The sequence below is a fragment of the Cygnus atratus genome, chromosome 21, assembly GCF_013377495.2.
Source record: "Cygnus atratus isolate AKBS03 ecotype Queensland, Australia chromosome 21, CAtr_DNAZoo_HiC_assembly, whole genome shotgun sequence".
In the NCBI taxonomy this organism is placed as follows: Eukaryota; Metazoa; Chordata; class Aves; order Anseriformes; family Anatidae; genus Cygnus; species Cygnus atratus.
This window is the reverse complement of record NC_066382.1, coordinates 2,364,861-2,383,156: the sequence shown is the minus strand read 5'-3', so window position 1 is coordinate 2,383,156 and position 18,296 is coordinate 2,364,861. Positions and strand designations below refer to the sequence as shown.

Sequence of the window (18,296 nt, the reverse complement as noted above, 5' to 3'; positions counted from 1 at the left end):
AAACATAACTGGCAAGAAGTTTTAAGCAAACCTTCCTGTTTCTCAGACCACTGCAGGAACGTGCAAGAAAAAAAATGTATTTAGCTATCTAGAATTCAATTAATCCTTGTAGTCTATGAAGGGTATTTCTTTTCCACACAGAGAACCTTTAGAAATCGCATTGATTTGGCAGGCTGAAATTCTAATTAATCAAAAACATATTTTTAATGAAGCAGTTTCACACTAACCACTCATAGCAACAAACAACATCTCTTATTATAATGGCAAATAGATTTTCATTCATTCTTTCCCTTCGCTTCCTCATTTTTTTTTGTATTCAAGTTCTTATTACTACCTATGAAAATAATTTGAAGATTTAGCCTGTCTTTACCAGCATCAGTTACAGAACTACCTTACCCATCATCTGCTTTAAGCTCCCTCAGATCACCTTTTTTAATTTTTCAGACTCATTTTCATTTATACATTAGGATTCCAAAACTGACAAGGCAGACAGATCAAGTTTTAGCTCTTCAATCCTACCAAATCAAAAACAACCGTAGTTCTTCTCTTCTTAATTCTGTGACAACAGGCAGAAACACTTTGTTTCAACAATTCTTAAGCTAAAAATATTTAGAGAAAAGTATTTTTAGAACAAGTTTACCTGAATATTCAAGCCAGTAAGAAATCTCAGCAGTCCTACACGGATTCTGTCTGCCCACAAGCCAAGCAGACCGAGGCTCACAAGCAAGTTTCGCATGCCAGCTGCACTGCAAGAGTCACCTAACGTGCATGCTTTAGGTCTACACTGAGTTGGAGATATTGGGATTAATTTGGGCCTCCATAAAAAAAGGGCTATACTTACTTTAATAACCTTGCATTTACCTTAAGAGTGCAGACACAGATCATTACCATGGATCAGCTGACAATGCTAACCTATTCATTAATCCAAAACCAGGTCTTCCGATGACACCTGCAACATCTGAAGCACCGCTACTGTAAACCTGCTACAGTTACTTGCACAGGTTTTCAACAGGATTTTAATCTGGCAAGATCCAAATAACTGAAGCATTTGCTTCCTAACTGCTTTCCCAAGCCCACACTTACTCCTGTGCTCTGTGTCATTGATTCCCCCACCAATGAACTGTAATTTCAGAAACCGGAGCAATGTGGAACGTTTATTGGGGTATCCTTTTTTCCTGCAACTTGAAAATTTTTAAGACCTAAATAACTGAGCATTCAGGCCAGCAATAAAAACCCTGGGCAGAATTTAGAGCTACTTCCAAGACTCCCATGATGCCCCCAAAATATATTTTGGCTTACACTTACAAGTTGTCTTGTAGACATCCAATTACGCTCAGTGTTACTGAGGATGCTGTAAGACGTATGTAGCCACACGAGGTCTCAGCTGCTCCCAGACAGCAGGCATGGATGCTGTCGTGTCATTTCCCTCTAGCTGGGTTCAGGAAGAACTAGCCCTGGGCGCCCAGGAATACACGTGGAAGGGCAAACATTTCCCCCTCCACCTAGTACACTCAGGGTTCCAGCTGCAGTCTCACAGAGAAGCAGAAATATTTTGTTATATTTCAAGAGACTTATCATAACATGCTACGCCATGAATAAATCTACTAACACAAACATTTAATACACATTAATAGTTTTACAAGATATTAATTGTAAAGAACACATTTTAAAAAGGCCAGCTGTTAAAAGCAGACCAATAAAATATCTGATTTTTATGTCATCCTCCCCCTCAAATTTGAACGTGTAATTTCATTCAAAGGCCAAACCATATCCTTGCTACTTAAAAGTCTTCTAGTGCTTAATAAAAACGCAATATTCTGCTAGAAAACCTATTCTGGAGCATCAACATTCTTGTACTAGGAAGCTTTCCACAGTAATTTACATTGATTATTCTGGCATCTAAAGCAAAGATACTGTTAGTAGCCAGCTCAATGCTTTTAAAAACCTCTTAACATTCTGCTGAACTACCAGTTGGCTCAAGTACCTATGGATTCTGCATACATTTCTGTTTGGTGAAAAACAAATCCACACACACAAATCCCTAGCATACTCGACACCCTGTGAAGAAATAATAAATTGAGGTTCTATGTTAAATAGAAACTTAGGGACTTGGGGGTATTTTTGTTTTTTATCATGACCTTGGCTAATACAAGTTCCAACATTACCAGTGGGGAGAAAAAAAAACATTTTGAATGTAGTATGTATTCTTTTCGTTTTGAGCTTGCACTTAGAGCATTCAAGAGGCTCCCTTAAAAAATAGTCCGTTTTATCTTCAATCAAATGTTTAACATTTCACCAACACAAGGTAGTTACTGTCAAGGTTATAGATAGTTTTTTCCAACATCAGCAGTAAAATACTGTAAAATAAATACCCCAAATACTGGCACGAACACAGGCATTAGAGACTCCAAAGAAGATTCACCTAAGCATATTTCAACCACATGAACGCGTGATTTCTCATTTCGACTTCCTAGCAGCAAACTAGCGCTAAGTGGAATTCTTGAAACAATACGGTATGCCATATGGCTAAAACTGGATATTAAAATTGAGAATATCAATTACCAATCCACTAATGCTGAGAGCCAAAATCCACGGACAGTAAGAATTTAATCCAATTCAGATACTAAACATGAGCCAGGCCTGACATACAGAAGACAAATCTACTGCCGCTTGCACAGAAAGCAAGGAACTCCAATCTCCTATCATGGTGACTACAAAACTAAATAAATTCAAAGCTTTCTTAATATTCCTAACTACAGGAATAGGCCTACTAAGGATCTGCAAAAGCAATGCTACTTCCATATGAACTGGTAGCTCATTTTGCACTGTGATTGAGAAATCACAGCTCCTAAGAAGCAGCAGGATTGTTTCCCACATGACCAAACTGAAGGCTCCAAAGCACCAGGAAGTTATTACATACTGCAGCCAACGTCATCTGGTTTAATTTCAAGAAAAGGCACCCTAAAAAACACAACAGATATATATTTCTACTATAATTAAAGGATCCCCAAAGTAATTGCATTAATTGGAGAATTTTCTCATTCTAAGCAGATTAGTCTTAATTGCTCTGGTTTCAAGTTTTAATAGCTGTGGAGCATTCGTTCTTGAATGATATTAAGAACAATGCTACACAAAGTTCTAAATACTTCCTAATTATACTAATTTTATTGATTACTTACACACATAGAGAAATTCTCACTATGTCTAAACACAACTTTTTCAGATTTCCATGAGGTAGGAAAATCCAAAAACTGTTCTTGCTAGGATTTATTGCTTAATTCTAATTTTACATGTTGTCAATGATTTAAATGACCTAACAGCTACAAGGACTAAACAAGGCTAAGTGCAATTTCTCTTACTCACTACAGGATCCCACTTATCCTCCTCCTTTCTGATCCTATACTGAAAGGCCAAATATCTAGCACCAAAAATTTTTTTTTAAATTTACAGTTAGTTTCAAGTTTAACAGAACATTAAATGTGCTAATAGATTGAACTAACCATTTATTGGACAAGTATTCTTGTTTAATAATTTGATCTTGACAGGATCTGTACAGGACCAAAACACATTTGGCTAATCTCCCCCCCCCCCCCCGCCCCAAATGAAAAAAAAACACAAGTTTCAACTGGAAATTGGGTTTTCTTCCTTCTTTATGAACTACAGCTAGGCTATTACAGAAAAGTAACAAACACCTGATTATACATAAAGTCATACATAAACACTACTAAAAAGATAGATATTACCAAGGGTTTTGAGGTCATTTGAATACAGAAGACACAACCACCATTTCTTATCGTTCCTACTGGGTACTATATTTTAAGCCTGAGTCCAGTATACCAAATATTGACCAAGCTATTTTATTTAAGCTACCAAAGTTAAGAAGCTTGGCTCTATAGTGAAATATCATAAAAGTTACCAAGGGCAAGTCCATTAAAATATATATATATTAAAAAAAAACATATAAAAACTGTTTTAGAATTTTCCATCATTCCTTTAAAATACAATACCTCGCAGAAGCAGAACCTTTTTAATACCCCCAAACCCTTTCTTGCTCTTCCCCGTAACAGGAACAATTACCTGGAACATGACAATAATTTCAGGTCAGAAGCAGCTTACAGAGCCGCCAGACGTGGCGAGCACTGGGCAGCAGCCAGGCGACTCCTCTGTGCCCCAGGAAGGCACCTGCCTGCGCGGGGCCTGCTACCTGACTAGCAGAGAGCCCGCAGCCGTGCTCAGCCCTCGCAGAGCCTCCCAATACCTGTCTTCCAGGTTTAAAATGCCGTTTTTCAGCAACAGGCTTCAGAAAAACAAAGAGCATTTTGATGGTACTAAGCAGGCACTTCGAGGTATAAAAAAAAATCGTGTCACCCCTTTATCCAGTGACAGCCGATGTGAACATTTCAATACAAGTAGTTACTCCTCCCACCAGTTCCTATCTGGAGAAGCTCACAAAAATGAAGAAAAACCCACCGATCTCTCTCAATAATCTCCCCAATGCTCCTCCTACCCCCACCCAAAAAAAAAGAAGCAAGCAAACCGAACGAGAAAGTAAATCTAAATACAATTATGAAATAAGATCTAGTTTGGCAAAGCTGTGGTGAGGAGGAGTTGAAAAATGAGAGCTGCCTTGCTGCAAACGCCATCTTGTTGCAGCTATTGGGCCCAGGCACAGAGAGATCCATTCATTCACAGCAAAAAGAAAATCAAACACACACCCTGGCTAATCTGCAGCCACCAAAACAACTACACGATTATCAGCCCTTCTCTTTCTCCCCTCCTAAAGCACATGAGGGGAAAAAAAAAATCTGATACTTTACATGTAGAATAAATTTAGAGCTTAACATAATCTCCCCGTTTTCTTGCATGCATTTCACACACGCCGACAGCATTTTGTCTCGATTAGCATCCTTGTGCTGAGCAGATCAGCTTAAAATATAGGATAACTCTCACGATTAGGGGCAGATATTTTACAGTAGTGAAATGTTTAATTTTCTGATTTTCAATTGCCCCTTCCAACTTCAGCCAACAATTCTCAAAAGCTGTTCAATAACCACTAAAACCTTGCATTCACAGTCCTTTCCTCCTATTTTCTACTGTGGGGACAATACATAATAACATGGCACTCAGCATCCTAGAAAGGATGCCTAATTTCAAATGAGTCCCACCTATGACTTTGTTAGGGAATAATGAAGTATCATATTCGTTAAAATTTCAGCTCAGCTTCAGGAATGATAAATTGACATCTTAGAATAACGTCTCCATCATTCCGATTTTCTTCTGGACTAGATTTTTATTTTTTTTAATAAAACGTCTCTTTTATATGCAAGATTTTCCATCTTTTCATTTCATACAAAGGTGTAGGAATTAAAAATCCTACCCCTTAGGTATCCGTTCCATGGGTAAATATATATATATATATAGGTTTAAATTAATACTGAAGCCTTTTTGATAGTTAATCGGGAACCAAAATAATATTTTTTAACATTTCCAAGGAGGAAACTCCTTTTTCCTATTGTACAGCCTCCATTACCGCTGCTACGGGCACACAAAAATATGCAGCACCGTAATAGATGGGGGAATGATAAATGTGAAGCAAAATGCATCCTCATCTGTGATCTTAAGGAGAAGAAAATACCCCCGGGCTCCCCACCGGGCAGGGGGTGCTGGAGGCAGCCTTACCCTGTCGGTCTCGCCCCTCTCTCCTCTCAGTCAGCTTTCCACCATTACAGCAGCCCCACCATAGCTTTCTCTCGAGTGTTTTCTCCAAGCATTCCTTCTGCCGGCTTGATTTCTCTGGAAACTCACCTTCTGTATTTTAACAAAACAGCCCCCCCCCGCCCCCCCCCCTTAACGCAGACCACCGCGGCGTAATTACAATTAAAAATGGATCCCCGCAAAACCCAGCGTCCCCTCCCTTTTCGCCTTAAAGCCTCCAAGAGAGAAAGGGTCCCACCCCCACCTTTTTCTCTCCTCCTCCTCCAGCCACAACCACACTTCTTTTTTAGGGGAGGCAGGAGCAGGGGCGAGGTGGGGAAGGGGAGCTCGGCGCCCCCGCCATGCTGAGACGGCCCCGCCATGAGCCGCCCTTCCCGCCCGCTGAGGCGAGGAGGGGGCTGAAATTTTTTTTTTGGGGGGGTGGGGGGGGGTGAGGGCGAAAAATGGGGGCACCAGGACAGGCTGAGAGAAGAGGAGGAAGGGGAGGAAGGAGGGAAAAGAGAAGTGCGGCAGCGATGGGGAAGAACGGGGGAGGGGAGCGGGGTGGAAGGGCGCAGCCACGCAGAGGAAGAAGGAACCGGGGATGGAGGGGGAGAGCGGAGGGAAGGGGGGGGGGCGGCGGGAAGATGGCCTCAGGGTGGGGCTGCGGCGGGGACGAAGGGCTCGGGGAGCCCCGTGTGGGGGCGAAGGAGGCTGAAGAAAGCCGGGCAACGCTTTATTGGGGTCCGACCCGCCCCAACCCGACCCGCGGCCGGTTACCTGCTCATTAACGGGGCCGCTTCGGCCGCCCGCGGCTCCTGCCCGCGTCCCCGCCGGCCTGGGGAGGGGAAGGGAGGAGGAGGAGGAGGATGGCGAGGAAGAAGGCAGCCGTCCGCGCTGGGTCTGGCCGATCCCGCCGAGGCAGCGAGCAGCTCGGGCCGTAGAGTCGGAAGCGGAGAGCAGCGGAGGAGGGGGGGGGCAAAGGGGTGTCGCTGGCTCTCGGCTCCTCCTCGCACGCTCGGTCCCCGCTTAGCTCCCCGCAGCCATCGGGAAGCAAGCAGCCTGGGCGCGGTTAACCTCCCCCCCCCAGCCGCCCCGCCCGTGCTGCCCGGCCGGGAAACCCCGGTTCGGCTCGGCTCCTCCTCACAGCCAGCCCCCGGCACGGCGCCGCCCCGCTACCCAACCCCAACCCCAACCCCAGCTCGCCGGCGACTAAGGCCTCCTTCGTTCCCCTTAGGCAGCGCCCTGCTCCCTTAGCCCCTCAGGAGCGTGTGGAGGCTGAAAAAAAGGGGTTTTGCTGCCGGGAAGGGCGCTGGAGGAGCCGCTTTCCTCCGCCCCGTCCTCGGGCGCTGCCTCCTCACAGCGCGGACAAAGGGCGCGGGCCGCCCGGGTTTCGCTTCCCGCCCTCACGGGGCGCCCAGGCCCGACGCCAGCTCGGCGGTGAAAAGCCCGGCGTAAACAGCAAAAAAAACAGCCCCGAAAGTGGCGCTTAGCGGTTAAAAAGAGCGTGGAGGGAGAGCAGGGTTTGGAGGGAGAGCAGATAAACCTTTTTCACTGAAGTGTGAGGATATTAAACATAAGAATTGTGGGCCTTTACGCACAAATAATGGCGGAGGTGGGGGGTTGAGGCCTTAAAAAGCTGCTATCAAGTACTAAATCCCCTTTGTATCGCCATGTTTCTGTCAGGGACTTAAAAATTATGGCAGCTCTGTAGGCTTCCACCTTCATAATTATATTTTGTGGTATCACTTTCAAGGGAACTCGCAGGGCCAAAGTTTCCAGGGGCTTATTTTCATATTCTACTTATGGGATAAGCATCCATCTCTCCTCTGGAAGGCATTATAGGAAAGAGCAAGTTAAAAAATAACAATGTGAAAAAAAATAAATTTCTGTTTTACAGACTGGACCTCACGTAACCCAGGCAGGACAGATGTTACCAATATGGGATCATTTCACTCCAGCGCTCATACGCTAAAACTTCATTACTTATTGATGGAAAGTAAGTACATAGTATTGCATCATTTTTTCTCCTATCAACATGTATAAATCTGTTTTTCCCCCGTTTGTTCATATGAGCAGAAAAAAATAGCTAAAATAAAAAGTTAAAAAGGAATAAAAAATTTTGAAGAGATACTTAAAAGCCCATCTGGAAAGATTATGTTCTAATAAAATGGAATTTAATTAAAAAAAAGTTAAGAGACCATTTTTTTTCTCTGCAAACTTCCAGCCTAGCAGAATTAAAAACAAAACAAAACACTGCGACTTGCCATCATGCTTTCTGAGAAAGGTAGGTGTGGTTACCTGTAATTAGTAAAAGAAAGCATAGGTTTGTCAATTAAACTGTAGGAAAATGGGTTAGCAATTATTCACATTGTCTGTTAAAAACAACTGCTATAACCTGGTGTGGTTAAGCCTTTGTTTTATAATAATCAAATGTTTGTTTTTAAATAACCTATGTGCTGTGCTAAGGCTTTAGTTCTTTGTCCTGAGATTTCCAAGTAACAAAATAGGAAATTTACTGAAAATAGAATAAAACATTCATGAACTATAGTCGCAAATTGCTTCTATTTTGTTTAGCAGCCATGGGGAAATAATTTCTTTTCCATCCCCTCCAAGAAATAGGCATGTGTGTTCATCATAGACAGAAATTGTCCCCTTAAAATCTGTGGAAGCACTTGTATACAGGTTGGAGATGTATGTAAATGTTCTTGAGAATGGACGTAGAGATTTGTCTTGCATTCCTTTCAGCAAAATACAGATTAAATTTAACTGCTTAAGAAACAACGCAACAAGTTTATTAGATACGTGCAAAGTATTTTAGAGATCTAAAAACCAGTTGTATATGCTGCTGCAATATTTAACTCCAATAGTCAAATGTCTATCAGTGCATGTTTTTTTTTGTGTCCATGGGTTGTTTCTGACTGCGGAAATTTTAAGAAACACTGAATGATCTGGAAGAAAGCTGTATAACACACAGATTATACAGAAACATAGATTTCTGAAGTTCATAACAAATAGTAAATAACATTTTATTTCTCTAAGAGCTCTGGCATTGAGATTTTGTTGTTGGACTGGAAGATTCATTGTATGAATTGTCTGTATCATAATAAAATTATAGTACCTAAACCTCTTTTTTATGTAAAATATACATAATGATCTTATCCTGTCCCAGGAATCTTGAATTTAATTTAAATTTCATTCTAATTTTTTTATGCATTCTCTGATTTATGAGAGCTAAAGGTAATGTCCTGTCTTGAGGTCTGTGCTACACCAACTCTTAAAATCTGTGGAGTTTGGTTAAGGAAATAGGACAGGACAAATAGAGTTATATCTGCTGAGTGACAACTAATTCTTTCACCACACCTATTCTTTTGTAAAAACACAACTGTACAGTAGTTCCTGTTTCTGATCCGGTGTTTTAATTACGTCTCTTCTCCAGTGAAAAATGTGATTGATATATAGCTATACTACTAGTATGAAGAGAGATTATGAAGACTGGAAATGGTTGTTGACAGGGTGGAGGGTTGTTTGAGGTGTTGTGGTTTTTTTTGGTTTGGTTGCGTTGGGGTTTTCTTTGTAAATCTCCCTGGACAAATCAGTTGTGCTGCATTTTTAAATCTTCCTGAAGAATCACACATTACTGTGCGCAACACAATGCACAGAATGTTTCATTCTGGTGTCTTCATGTAGTCCCATCCTGGAAACTACCGTATATACATTATCTTTATTTTTAACACTTTTTTCATTTTTAACCTATTTTTTTGTATGTGCATACAGATACAATCAAAACCCGTCCTAGATTGTATTTGGTGCAAGTGTGCAACAGTCGTCAGAAATAAGTGGACTTAACCCATGTATAAGTTTATCTGTTTCCCTGTCACGTTACCGTTTTAGATTTAAAAAACAAAAAGTTGGTAACTAAAATTTTAGCTGAAATTAGCTGTTAATACCTGAAGACCTAATATACATAATTAACAAAAAGAAATCTTTGTTTTTTAATGAGTACAATTTGAGGTAGCTAGTATATCCTAAGCAAATTAAAATGCCTGAAATAGATGGGAAATGTAACTCACGTTACTTTCACGAAATAGTGAGAATTCTTATGCCAGGGGCTTCCATACATGCTAGGACTAGGTCAGCTGAAGTGAAGAGAGATTTTTTTTTTTCCTCAAAAAGTTTGATTTAGATCTGAAAACCTCCTGTAAGCAGGTTGCTCCATAATTCTCAGTTGCAAAATTTCTTGCACCTTTTTCTCAATCATCTTATATTAACCCCTTTATAGAGCGTGCCAAATTAGATAAATTTTTAGACAGATTCACTTGTTTATGTGTTTCTTTAACTGTTTCAAACATGAAGACAAAACTAGCTCAAGTCTGTTGTATTTGATATGCTACTAGAACACCTGTTTTTGCAAGCTGCTCTGTCATTCAAAACCTGCATGTTGGGGCGCACTACAGCACACTGGTGAAGCTGTGAAATATTGTTTCAAGTTATTCATTGAACATGAAAGAGGTGGTTGTTAAAATGGCCATCTCTATAAATACTGTATATATGAAACTTTTCCGAACAGGGAACGATTATGCCACACAGTTTTATATTTTTATCAATTCCTGATTTATAGGACATCTGCTTAAAGACAACCAGTGACTGCATACACTTAAAAAGTTGCTTTTTGGTTCCAGCCTCCAGGATCTGCTTTCCCTCTTACATACATGTGTCTGCCATCACTGATAAAAACAAAGGTTACTAAGCGTCTTTAAAATACCTGTGAAATAGACTTAAGAATCTTGACGACCAAAAAAATGCCACTTTTCTTCCCTGATCTAAGATGATTTTGCAATGAGAAAATAAGGGTGGAGTACTGCCCGGGAGTGAAAATCCCAGAATGTTTTTTGCATTCTGGTCTTTCACATCTGTATCATAGTCATCAGACCTGTAAAATTCTGTTTTACATTTGCAGGACACCACACCATGCGAGTTGAGGGCTCAGATGGCCACAGGCATCCTACTCAGACATCTTTGCTGCAGAGGTAGTAACTTTCATTGAATGTGTGGATGAGACAGATTGCGTTAATGAACTGCTTCAGGCATCCCAACTATACCTTTTGTCAAATGTATGGCTGTATCTTTACCACTAAGGCAATTAGAAATACAGAGCTGGAAGGTGCAGTTGAGTTTTTGAGTCCAGCAGCTCATATGACAAGTAACCATGCCATGGAATGTCCTTTGAAAGCTGTGGAAACTGTTCAGAAACAGTTAAATTTCTCATTTGGTGATGCAGTAATGTATAGAGCAGTGTTTTTGGAGGAATCCTTATTGGGTCTTGATCAATGTAACAATTAAAAAGACAATTGTTGCTTGTCTTAGGCTGCAGGAGTAGGAAATCTTGTTCAAAAGCAGAAAGATAGAAGAACAGATATTACATAGTCCTGAGAGAAGGCGTTCTTGTTAAACAAGAAGAGCAAGGATGTAACTTGGTCCCCAAAGTATTAATGAGTACAAGTTTTATTTGCAAGTGAAATTGCCTTGTATACTGCTTAGAAATGTATTACATTCATGTTTTATTGAATGTTTTGTCAGTATTTTTGTAATTTCTTAGAATCCAATTCATTTTTGCATACAAATAGCGTTGTTATTGCATTTTTGTAATCAAAATCTACATATTCTTGTCTGAGTAAATATACTGCATGTTTCTTATAGTAACTTCAGATGTTCCTGGACTTTGAAAGAATAATCGTCACCAAACAGGTATAAATTACACTCTCTAAAGGGCAAAACCCATCACTTACCAAAATTGTGTAGCACCTGAGATGGTATAAAAATGCTTGAGAAATAGAAAATTATTTATTTTGCCTACTTCTCCACTTGTGACATCCCAGGTGAGCGTTTCTAATGAATTTACCCAAACCAGTAACTCAGGAAAGCACCTCATATTCCAGTATCATCACACCAACGCTATTTTCCATTGCAGTATATTTTGTCTGCCTTTGTATTCCTTGATTTCTAGTAGGCAGAATAGCGTATGTTCTACAAAAACTGCAGAGATTCATAGAGTATTCACTTATTTTGATTTTGTTTCAAGTTCTCACCTATTTGGTCCCATCTTTCCACCAAAATTAAGTGACACAGAGTGTTTCAGCTCAGCTATGCATCATTCTCAAGTCTGTTCTGAGGATCAGGAACTCTTACTTATTTCTTAAACTGATTTGTAACTGTTCAACCTGCTGTTCTTTGCCAGTTCTTTAACAGTTAAGTTAAAATCATGCTGCTACTTTCCTAGGAAGTACCCAAGTAGCAGAATATCAAAATCATTCATTAAAGGAAGTTAATAAAAGCTTACTGAATAGAAATACTCAGTGAGGCCAGGCAGAGGAAAAAGTAGGAGTAACTGAGTCTCCTTAGCTACATTCTGCAGTCTCAGTTTCTTTCAGCTTGCCTATTACAATGGAACTAAAAAGTTATTTTAAAATGAATTCTGAGAACAAAACATGAAATTAACAAAACATATTCTCTTCTGACTAAAAATAATTGTTAAGATTTTAAAGTAGCATAAACTAGCTTTGCAAGTCATCATGTAATTTAGCACACAAAGGCAGGAAAGTCCATATGCCTGAGTTTCTTAACTAGTATAGTCTTGGAAGATGATATTGAACTTACTATGGTATGGATTATTGTGGTTCATCTGTGAAATGGATTCAAGAATACTTAATTCAGAATTGTTGAGAGACTTTGCAAATTGCTCTAAAATCCTTTGGAAAAAAAAATCTGTGTGTGAGCCAAGCAGAGCAGTCCTGAAGGCCCACACTATCCTATAGATTTTGTTCTACTACATCAGTGTGCACGTGTTACTGTGAACCTAATAAGCATATCAATTATGTGACAGTAAATCTCATTCTTAACAGAAGCAGAATAAGTTACACAGGAACAGTACACACTGACAAGCGTATGTCCAAAAAGGAATTATCTGTATTTTTGTTTTGTCATAAATTCTGGTTGAGGCAGTTTTATTTCTAGAGGAAAACTGTATTCAGTTCCTGTCACCCTGTGACCCAATTAAGATCAACGCTACGCATCTCTGACTTCAACAGTCATAAAAAATCATTGCCTAGTTCCTGAATGTGATTGTTATATTTAGCAAATCTTGAAGCATTTCCTAAAGCCAAAATATATCACTACTCTTGTCTTAGACGTAGGAAACTGATGGATATCCATGTGAAATTACTTAGCCGCTACCACCTAGCAGTTTATTGAAAGAAGTGAGAGGAAACGTTAGTGCTGCTTGAACCTGGATCTATGGCACTGACTACAAGGAATACTAATTTTATACTGTGATACAATCGTACAGAGTGATCCAAATATATAATTTTGCAATCTATATTTATACTTGTTCTACAAACTAACAGAACTTGTCTGCTGGGAGTAAGCTCTGTTCTGAATTTTCCTATATGTTCAGCTTACAACCTTGAAGCATATATGGGTGTCTCAAGGTTGGTCCAAGCCTGTTTGCACACTTACCAACTACTTTTTCCTCCTCTTTTTTTCTTCTATTTGTACAAACCCACTTGGAGTGAGCCAGAAGAATATTTTTTGTGCCTTTTTTTTTCCCTACAACCAGAATTGTATCGGAAATCTTTTCCACGTCCTGGTGATTGTAAGAGATCTTGTTCTGTTTTTCTTTCATATTCAAGTGTGTATTATTAGTTTCTTTGTTTTTTTCCCTGTATCTTGAAGCTCATCAAGCCATAAATCAACTTCTTAGAAGTCCTCTGGTGCTGGAGCATGACAAAGACACTGCAAAGCTGCCCTACCTGGGCAAATGGATGTTTTGCAACATGATGAAATCCATTAGTGGCATGAAACAAATGTTGCACTGGTTTGAATCACAGTAAACATTGCTGGGAACAGGGGAGAATATAGAATTTAATATATATAGAATATAAAATAGCATTCAAAACCTCTTACCATACACCCAGCATAGGTTGCTTGGACCTGAGATGGATCTGAAGAAGTAAATGTGCAGATATTAACAAGCAAGTAAATGGACATATTTCTTGTATGGACACCTATCCTGCAGCTATAATAGTAACAAAAGGGCATTGTTATCACAGTCTTAGAGAGAGGATTCTACAGGGTGTGTCTGTACATCTATGGATATATATATTTGTAAATACACATGCATATACACCAACTGTACAGAGTCTTCTTTAAATAACTGATCTTTTCAGTAGCATGAATGCAGATGAAGCAGTTTGAGTAAAAGCCTAAAGCCTTTTATTTTCCCCTTTAAAGGGACTTTCCTCAAGGGTGTAATTGTCTCATTGGGCAACTAACAGGAAAACAACTGGTACCCTGGAGATGCTGAGAACTTAGAATCCACATTGAGATTTCAGCCTAGCTACTAAACTTTCCATGATGTCAGCTGCATCAGACCTGTGGTGAAGTTTGTCTGCAGGAAATACCTTCAAGTACATAAAATAATCTGCTTATCTAGCTACTATCTGTCAGGTTCCTGTAGAAGATTCTTCGATTCTTGACATAGCAGATCAGAAAGTGGGCACAGGTGTCACAGTGAAGTAGCTACCGAATGTTGAGTTACTGAGCAGGGTGATGCTCTTTCAGAGAGTTATACTTATTTCATTGCTGCAGTTGCAGTAAAGCTTCAGTGCTGCTGCAGATTCCAGAAAACATAAACTGCATTCATAAGGCAAAAATATTTGGAGTAGGGGACTCATATCACTCTCTTTGGAGAATCTATGTTTAGCCAAACAAAGCCTATTTGCGGTAAAGGAAAAGGATGAGGCATGCTTAGAAAATTCAGTAGTCATTCATTTAATTGCAAGAGATAATAAAATGAACAGATTCAATAATGGTTACTTCCTGTATTGCAAAAGTAAGCATTTATTTCAGAAAGTATACTGGAACTAAGCAAAGTAGTCTGAAGAATGGGTAGACTTCCACCATCCACGTCAAGCAAAATTGGCAACTGAATTCAGCCCAACCGCTCTGTTAATGCGCTGGAAGAGAACTCAGTGAAGAAAAAAAGTACACCAATCGTACTGTTTCAGAAGAAAAAAATCTGTGAGTGTTATAGAAGATGTATAGAGGATATTTATAGACTGTATGACAATTTCTCCTAAAAATGCTAAAAAGAATTGAGATGTTAGCATGCAGGACTCTTATCTACCTTGCTGTTCAGCTGATGATAAGAAGAGAGACTTGAAACAAATCTACTTTCTCAGCTCTCTGAAAATTCACATCTTTTGAACATGAGAGCGAGTCCTCTAATTTATTAAAAAATAAAAAGAACTTTCTTGTGACCTCTGAGACTCAGGTACAGCAAACATCCCAAATCTCAAACCAGTTGTCAAAGATCCTAATTCTGCAAGACCCTTTCTTGTGAGCACCTGTTCAAAAAAGATGCACTTATAAAATTCATGTTTCCAAGCAACAAAACAAAACAAAGTAAAACATCTCTGTCAGGGGAACTGACAGAGGCAGTGGCCTCATTAGTGAAGTCTGATTTTCTGAGGCCAAGCAATACTATTCCAAGAGTTCAGGGGGGATTTTAAGTTACTTGAACACATGACACGGAGGAGTTTTACCCTTGTCTTAACAGAGCCATAATGTCACTGTGCATGCTTGAATGCTGAAGCTGGTTATAAAAAAACAAACCAAAAGCAGACAACCTCTTGGCACGTAGTGCCACAGCAAATGGTGCCATGGAGAGAAAGGTGAGCACGCTCTCCAGCCTTACTACCCGTGAGGTAGGCAACTTCACAACTGCAACTTCTACAACTACAGGACAGTCGTGTTGGTAATTCCCCCACACAGCAGAGAAGCAATGGTTTATGGCAGCGGGCTTGAAATTCTAGAGTCGGAGACTGATCTTTTCAGTTTTATTCTTGGCTTAGCTATGGAGTCTGATTTTGAACGAATTATTTAGTTCCTTTGTTTTATGTGCGCCGGTGAGGAATGGACATAATAACGTGCAATGGTATTGCAAACTTAAAACAGTAACACCTTCAACATATTTCGAGATTTTAGAGGTTGGAAGAGATGAAGAAATTGTAGCTATTGTTGCTGCTGTTACTGAATTCTGTTTGTCAGCTCTAGAAATAGAATTTGAAATCCATTGGCAGGGATATGGGACAAGTTACAACCTTTTTTTTGGTGGGATTCACGTGTGGAAATACGTGCTTGAGCCAGCAGGAAGTCTCTCTTTGGGAAGGATTAACATGTGAGTAAATAAACAGCAGGCAAAACTAGTTTCCTATACAAAGACAATTACACATCATGGAATAAATTAAGCCCTTCTACATGTATATTTTTGCTTAAACGAAACTATTGAAAACAATTTTGATGGAAAATATTTTGAAAACCTTAGAACACAGATTTGGACTAATGTTTTAAAGGGTTAAGGCAAGCTTTCAAAAACTAGATAATCAAAGTAACATAAACCACAGGCTTTCCCCGCTGATAACAGGTCTCCATGAACATGCACAAAACTAGGAAGAGAACTCTCAAACAGGCAATGTGATTAGTTATTTCTCCATAAGCCTGTAGCTTTCAATTAGCTGAACAAACTAGTTTTGGATAAAGTCTATTCTTAGGCGATTATTATGTGCTGAATTTTGATGCTTGATTGAAGACATTTTTTACTTGCAAACTGTAACAGCTGGAAACCAGGTTTTATATTATACTGTGAACAACATGCTAACCATGTTTTTACGTAAGAAAGCTCAGCAACAGAGCTATAATATTTCCTCTGTGTGTTTAGGCTGAGTTATGCTGTTATATTACTGATGTGTATTATGCTAATGCAATAAAACATAAAGACTATTGTATCTTTTGTATCTTCTACCACACTGGTACCAGTAGGGATTTGCATTGGTAATATAACAGCAGCAGAACAATCTAGAGAATTGTTGAAGTTTCCTATTTTGAGGTTATGGGTACAAGCCTACAAGTCAGTAAAATTCCCCACTAACTTCAGTGACTTCTGGAAGGTTTAGAACTAGAAAAAAAATACAGCACCATGAAAGACAGACACAGCAATATGCTATTCATCACTTAATTAAAAACACAGCATATATGGTGACAATTTCAAATAAGTGAACTTACTGCAGTATTTTGAACAGCTTAGATTACTGGATAGCATTTTTAAGAATAGTTTTCTTTCCTTTAAATTTAGTATTTTAAAATAAGTGATCAAGTAGTACTGGAAATAAACTAGTGCAGACCACACAGACAGAGCAGAATACTGCCCTTGGATCATTTTTCCATGTTCATACCTTCTACTTAATTTTTTGGACATATGGATTACAGACTACCATGATAATATGCCTGAACATAATTTAAAGAGTATGTCAGAGGAGAAAAAAAATAGAAGACACCCCAAAAACCAATTCCTATCCATAACATTTTAACAGTATTAGAAACTTAAGAAGTAAATGTACTTCTCACGATTTAAAATGTGAGTTTGCTTTTTTTGCATCTCATTTGGTTTTATCATCAGATTATTCAATTGCAGTTTTTGCATCTCCCATAGTTCTTTACTGGGTGTGTGTGTGTGTATGTGTTAAATCCTCATAAGAAATGTAATACAAATAACCAGGAATTACATTTTCAGTATTTTTAATAAAATCTTTTTCCACTGTCAAAATTAATGTTGGAGTCTCAGCTAAAAGCATTATGTGGTTTATTAATACGCACTAGTCAGCAGGTCTACATCTAGATAGAGTATCACCCTCGGGCATTTGTTATTGACTGTACTGCTATTTATTATTTATTAATCTGCTACTGTGAGCATCTGAATGTGGCCAAAGCTCAATGAGTCCTTTTTCCTCATACATATGCATGAGTAAGAGGGTGACGTGGTAGGGGTTTTAAAAAACTCACCACTTCCCAAAGCAAGCGATTGCATTTGACACTGAGGTGAGTCCCAGTTCCATGCTTTCATGCTTTGTGCCAGTCTTGTGGTAGGCTGCACGTTAGTAACATAAGGCGGCTGTCAGATTTGATCCAAGGGCAGCGTTCTGCTCTGTCTGTGTGGACTGCACTAGTTTATTTCCAATACCACACTTGCTTAACCTGGGCTGCAGCTAAATCAGCCCTGTGTACTTCTGCCCACACGTATGGCGATAACAGAATGGAGGGGAGGTCTCAGGAACGGATAGATTCAATTGGAGCAGGGGGTGGTGGTAAGAGAGCTGTAGCTCTTCCTGTCCTCCTCCTCCTCCTATTGTAACTAGTGGGAAGAGTCTGCATCCTGCAACACATGACGAGCAATTAGCTGCTCAGGCCTCTCTCCCCCTGCTCGTGTTGCTGCTGTACTGCTGTCTCTTCTGGCTGTGCTAGCAAAAGGTACTGAAGCAGGTGCTGCTGCTGTTCCTCTCCCCAGCATAGCATGTTCTGTTCTGGAGGTAGGTCGGTGATAGAATAAACTATGCCTGGTCGAGCTTAGTCATAACTGCTCTGCAAATGCCGCACGCTGGTTTTGTTATACCCAAGAAAGCATTCTTGTAGGGAACACGTTCACCATGTAGTGAAGCACTAGAAGCACAGCCACACATCCTAGAGATAGCTCTACAGGCGGGTTTCGG

The 18,296-nt window shown here is 39.7% G+C and overlaps 1 protein-coding gene and 1 long non-coding RNA gene across 13 annotated transcripts in view; one reads left to right on the top strand and one right to left on the bottom strand.

Annotated features, from left to right (window-relative positions):
• Positions 1-6,958, bottom strand: part of GNB1 (G protein subunit beta 1) — a 45,319-nt gene extending 38,361 nt beyond the window's left edge. For 2 of the 10 annotated variants that reach the window (XM_035557493.2, XM_035557494.2), the window contains exon 1: positions 6,475-6,894. The gene's annotated coding sequence lies outside the window, so the exon portion shown is untranslated. Of the gene's footprint in view, positions 1-1,305; positions 1,524-6,474 lie in introns of all 10 variants that reach the window. The other 8 variants (XM_035557495.2, XM_035557505.2, XM_035557502.2 and 5 more) reach the window with 7 other exon arrangements.
• Positions 6,959-7,117: 159 nt separating this feature from the next.
• On the top strand, positions 7,118-17,352 carry LOC118253286 (uncharacterized). 3 transcript variants are annotated; one of them, XR_004780372.2, is made up of 6 exons: positions 7,118-7,255; positions 7,595-7,693; positions 7,922-7,981; positions 10,655-10,724; positions 11,395-11,442; positions 13,426-17,352. It is a non-coding gene; the product is annotated as an uncharacterized LOC118253286 (long non-coding RNA). The 3 variants fall into 3 exon arrangements; XR_007709071.1 differs by lacking the exon at positions 7,922-7,981 and having other exon boundaries at positions 13,984-17,253; XR_004780371.2 differs by lacking the exon at positions 7,922-7,981 and having other exon boundaries at positions 13,426-17,252.
• Positions 17,353-18,296: the final 944 nt, after the last annotated feature.